The sequence below is a fragment of the Ochotona princeps genome, chromosome 1 (genome assembly GCF_030435755.1).
Source record: "Ochotona princeps isolate mOchPri1 chromosome 1, mOchPri1.hap1, whole genome shotgun sequence".
Lineage (NCBI taxonomy): Eukaryota > Metazoa > Chordata > Mammalia > Lagomorpha > Ochotonidae > Ochotona > Ochotona princeps.
This window is the reverse complement of record NC_080832.1, coordinates 26689645-26695230: the sequence shown is the minus strand read 5'-3', so window position 1 is coordinate 26695230 and position 5586 is coordinate 26689645. Positions and strand designations below refer to the sequence as shown.

The 5586-nt window shown below is 47.4% G+C and overlaps 1 pseudogene; it reads left to right on the top strand.

Moving 5' to 3' along the window:
* Positions 1 to 3295: 3295 nt before the first annotated feature.
* Positions 3296 to 3696, top strand: LOC101529867 (small ribosomal subunit protein uS12-like; annotated as a pseudogene).
* Positions 3697 to 5586: the final 1890 nt, after the last annotated feature.

Genomic DNA, 5586 nt, shown 5'->3' with positions numbered 1-5586 from the left:
TTCCGAGTGCCAGATTTTGCGAATACCAGTGGGTCCAAGAGCCAGCACTACTCAGTTTACCTCATGTCCTAGCAGGAACAGTGGCTTTTTCTAACTGGCTTTCAACCCATTCTGGTTCTTGCTGTTGGATGTTTCAGCCCAGCCATGGCTTGTCCATACCCACATATGGCTCAGTGTGGGGTTAAGACCTAGCCTAGTCTGTCTCACATCTACCCTGGTCCTCCAGAACACCAGAAGGTGTTGCAGTCTGGCACAGCCTGGTGCATCCAGTCCCAGTCCACACTTGTGCCAAGGGAGGTTACAACTGTATCCTGACCAGAACGCAGCCCCCATTCCAGGTCATGCGCCCCCTTAGTGGGAACCTCCACCCATCTAGGGTGTCCCCTTAGCTCCCCAACTGGGTCTATTCCCAGCTAGTGTTCAGCATGCCAGTGGTTGCTCTGACTCAGCTTGGCACAGCCCCTCACTTGTCGCAACCCCTGCCCTAGATGCTGTGGCTTAGCGTCCCTGGCTTATGTAGACCAGTAGGTGCAAGAACCTAGCTGGGCATGTCTTGTGCTCCATTCTGGCTTCTAATTTTACTTATGGGCTAAGGTTTGCTCAGTTCTGCCAGGTACGCCTGTTCCATTGCCATTTCATGCATTGACCAGCAGTTGGAACTACTTTGCCCAGCTTATCCGACCCCCAGATCTGGACCACATGTTCACCAGTGGGAGCTATGACTCGCCAGGGAAGTTTCCCAAGATATTCCATTTGATCCCCTCCCCAACCCAGTTCTCATACATGCCATTGGGTTTTAGGCCAGTGCCCGGCATAGTCTGGCCTTCCTTTTGGCCTTGCATGAGCTGGTGAATATTGCAGCCCGGCCCACCCCACACCCTATTCAGGATGCACATTTGGGTGCTGCTGCCTTGACCAGTCCAGACTGCCGTCAGTTTTTTAATCTGTGATTGATGGCAGGCTCCTTGATCACACCTAGCTTAGTCCACCACCACTCCATCTCTTGAAGTAACCTGTGGGGCTAGAATTTGCATAGGGTTTGGCCCACACATCCCCCACAGAATCTTCCCCCGGATTTGGTTCTCTAGCATGTTTGTTAATGTCATGGCCCTGCTTAATGTGACTGATTTCCACTGGGTCAGTTCTGTTTCTGGCCCTGTCATCCACTTGGACCAATGGGCATTGTGGTCCAGCTGGATTCTACCCACTTCATACTCGGTTCTCATGCAAACTAGTGGGAGCTGCAGCCTAGTTGGGGCGACTCCCCATAACCCCCACCAGGCCTGCTCCCTTCCCTAGCCCATGCATGCGAGTATGTACTGCAGGCTTGTTCAGTCTGTCCCACCTCCCATTAAGCTCTGGCACTTAAAATGGGCATTGAAGCCTAGTTCAACCCAACCAGCCTACTATACAGCCCACACACTTACTGGCAGGTGCCTTTCTGTTTAGCAACCCCTGCCCCTGTCCTGGTTTTCATGCCTTCCAGTGGGAGTAGTTACCCACGAGGGAGGTGCGCACTATCTGCCTACTAGGCCACTCTAACTTCTGGATTGCGCACTCTCCAGATGGTTCTGGTATTTAACTTAACATAATTTAAAAAAAAGATTTATTTATTTTTAGTACAAAGTCAGATATACACAGAGGAGGAGAGACAGAGAGGAAGATCTTCCGTCCGATGATTCTCTCCCCAAGTGAGCCTCAACGGGCCGGTGCTGTGCCAATCCGAAGCTGGGAACCAGGAACCTCTTCCAGATCTCCCACGTGGATTCAGGGTCCCGTCCTCAACTGCTTTCCCAGGCCACAAGCAGGGAGCTGGATGGGAAGTGGAGCTGCTGGGATTAGAAGCGGTGCCCATATGGGATCCCGGGGTGTTCTAGGCGAGGACTTTAAGCTGCTAGGCCACGCCGCCAGGCCCTAACTTAACAGAATTTGCCCCTGGTGCCCTAGACTGCTAATTCTTAGCTCCAGTTGAATAATAATGGAGGCCTGCACATGTTTCTCCTGCAGGAGAACATTCTAGAACCATTGATGCAGACCCACCTTTAGGACAGTTAAGGAAGGATAACATTTCCCCTCTTACCTTGGTACCTTGGGCATTGAAGTTGGGTAGGGACAAATGCCATAATTGCGAGGGGATTGGGGACAAGGTGGGGAGGTGACAGATGGTTTCAAGCTATCGAGAATGAGGCATTGATGGCTGTGGCTTTCCACTCTCCCTGCTCCCAGAGGAGTGCTTTATATCTGCAGTTCAGGATTCATATTTGCCAAGGGAGCTGCTAAAAGACACAAGGCATGCAAAGCCTCAAAACTCTGTGGTAAACCAGAGCCTGGGTGTCAGTAGACTTTGCACTAAGAAATCCCCTGAGAACCCAGCTACCTAGAAGCTCCAGTTCCTTCTAGAGAAAGGCAAGTTCCGTTCTCAGACAGGTGGCAGCCCTGCTTTCAGTGGTCAGTCCCCACTCTGTTTTGGGGTGGTTGAGGAAAGACTCTCCTAATTAGTGCTGCAGAGGAATCATCTGAACTTGTAACCTGCAGGAGGATATTGCTGAAGTTTAATCACACGTCTTTCTGTCCCACTGGTGGGAAAGACATTCCTCGTTATACTCATAACCAGCTTCCCCCAACTTTCGTAATTTGGCTACTGCTTTCACAAAGCTTCCGATGTTCAAGTTCGACCTGTGCTAATTTTACTGAGTATTTTTCATCTGCAAAGAATAAGCTGTCTTAGGACAGTTCACAAGTATAATTGTGAAGTCCCTCTATGCCCCATGCATAGGTTTTGCTGTTATTAACATCTTACATTAGTAGTGCAGACTTGTCGTAATTAATGTGAATGTTGAAGCCTATTGCCAGCATGGGCTTCTGGCCTAGCAGTTGCGATGCTCATGTCCCACTCTGAGCGCTTGTGTTCAGCTCCTGGCTGTGGCTCTTCACTCTGCTTCTGCCAGTGCAGACCCTAGCAGGCAGCATGTTATAGTTCAGGTGGTTAGGTCCCTGCCACCCATGTGGGAGACCTGGACCACACGAGCCACACCCATCCTGGGCATTTCAGGACTGAACCAGTGGATAGGAGTTATCTGTCTCATAGAAATGAAAACAAAGACTCTTTGTCTCTGATCTAGCATTCACATGTCTTCTGCCAGCATGTTTAAAAAAAAAGTTGAAAAACTGATTAGTTAAGTTTCAAGCTGAAAAGCTAAAAAGTTAACTTCCAAGCAGGATAAAAGATCAGACTTTTTATAGTTCATAATAAATGTCTATTGCGTTCCTTGGCTCAGTTCCACGCGTCGGGAAGATGGGCAAGTGCCACGGCCTCTGCCGGGCCAGGAAGCTCCGCAGCCACGGGGGCGACCAGAAGTGGCAGGACAAGCAGCACAAGAAAGCACCTGGGCACTGCCCGCCTCCCACACCAACGGCATCGTGCGGGAGAAAGCGTCAAGGCGGAGCAGCCCAACTCGGCATCAGGAAGTGCGTCCGGGTGCAGCTGATCAAGAAGGCAAGAAGTTCATGGCTTTCGTGCCCAACGATGGCCGCCTCTACTTAATCGAGGAAAACGACGAAGTGCTGGTGGCGAGGTTTGGGCGGAAGGGCCATGCTGTCGGTGACATTCTTGGAATCCTCTTTAAGGTGGTCAAAGAAGCGAATGTGTCCCTTTTGGCCTTATACAAAGGCAAGAAAGAGAGACCAAGATCATAAATGTCGGTGTCAGAAGTCTATTAATAAATTTTTCATATTAAAAAAAACCCTTTATTGCCTAAGTGTAGTGTTCAAAAAGGAATATGGAAATAATAAATTTAAAAGTACTGTCATTCAGATTTACAGAGTGGTGAGGCTTATGGGTTGAACTTAGAAACTCAAGTGATGATAAGAGATTTGAATTTATAGTTTTCGTAACTAGATTATTTTAAAAATTATGGTATCTGCCAAATGAATTTTTCTATATACAAAAAGACACAATCAAGAATGCTTTAGAACTCATACAGACAAAACAAACTTGGGTTAGTGTCTTATTGAAACTCATTCTATAAATGTATTTACTCAAAAGTATTTATGACCAAGAACGACAAAGCTGCCTTCAAATGTATTTACATTTTAGTATAAAATTAACAGCTTTACTTATTGGTTGAAAATCTATTGGTGGAATTTTGGGTACTACTGTAGGATTGCTTCACAAGCCACAGAATGAGGTACACATTATTCAGATTCAAAGGATAAAACAAAAGTTCTCTGTCTTGGTCTAAGATAAATTCTTAAGCCCTAGAACTGGTCCATAAGTGATGATTATTATGTACTTTGCATTTGGGGCTGGTGCATGGTATAATGCAACAAGCTGCCACATGCGCACCTGCAACCCAGTGGAAGACCTGGGAGAAACTCCTGGATCTGTCTGGCCCAACCCCAGTAGATGCAGCCATCTGGAGAGTATAGAAGGTGCTCGAGGGCCCAACGCGATAGCATAGTGGTTAAAGTCCTCTTCTTGAAAGCGCCGGGATCCGATATAGGCGCCGGTTCCAATCCCGGCAGCCCTGCTTCCCATCCAGCTCCCTGCTTGTGACCTGGGAAAGCAGTCGAAGACAGCCCAAGACTTTGGGACCCTGCACCCACGTGGGAGACCTGGAAGAGGCTCCTGGCTTTGGATTGGCTCAGCTCCAGTCGTTGTGGCTGCTTGGGGAGTGAACCGTCGGAAGGAAGATCTTCCTTTCTGTTTCTCCTCCTCTCTGTATATCTGCCTTTCTAATAAAAATAAATAAATCTTAAAAAAGAAAGAAGGTGCTCTCTCTCTGTAACTCTATCTTTCAAACAAACAAGTAAATCTTTTAAAAAAGAAAAGTACTTTCATGTGCTAAAGGATTACAATCGATTAATTAATAATCATATTCTAGTCAAGGTCAGATTGTCATTTTCAAAAGATTACTCCAGTAGGGCCATGAACATCTGACAGAAGGAAACAAAACCAGTAAGGAATACAAGCAGGAGGCCTGTGCCAAGCCCAAACTACAAGGTATTCCACCAAGCTGCTATCTTCTTTATTAATAATTGACCTCATTCTGGAAAACATCCTTTGATTTAATACCAGACCTCAAGGGAGACTGAAAGACTGACCGTAACACTCCACATGACCAGATGGTCCTAGCTTTCCACCATAAAGGGCACATCTCTCGACTTCCAAGCCATGAAGCAGGAGGGCCATCTTAAGGTTGGACGTAACCATTCTCTGAGAGCACAAACAGAAGCCTGAGACAGAACCAATGGACAAGATGACCCACGGTGTGAGCCAGTGACCCACCTACCCTCTTCCCCAGACATGACACTGTCTTCTCAATGTACTCACGAGAAAATGTCTGAGCTGCAGGCATGAGGGCTCCACATGACTCAGCAGCATGAGCTTCTTTATTCTTAGGCAGATCTGGCTGCTGCCAATCAGAGGCTACTGTCAGCCTAAATAAGTCAGCATTCTACGAACACTGTACCTGTTGGCATACCTTGGAGGGGTATTTGTCCCCAGTAGCATGGACACTGTTAGATCTTGTACAGACTGAATGTCTTGCTCATTATCATGTTTTACAACCCAACACTGATTCTGAT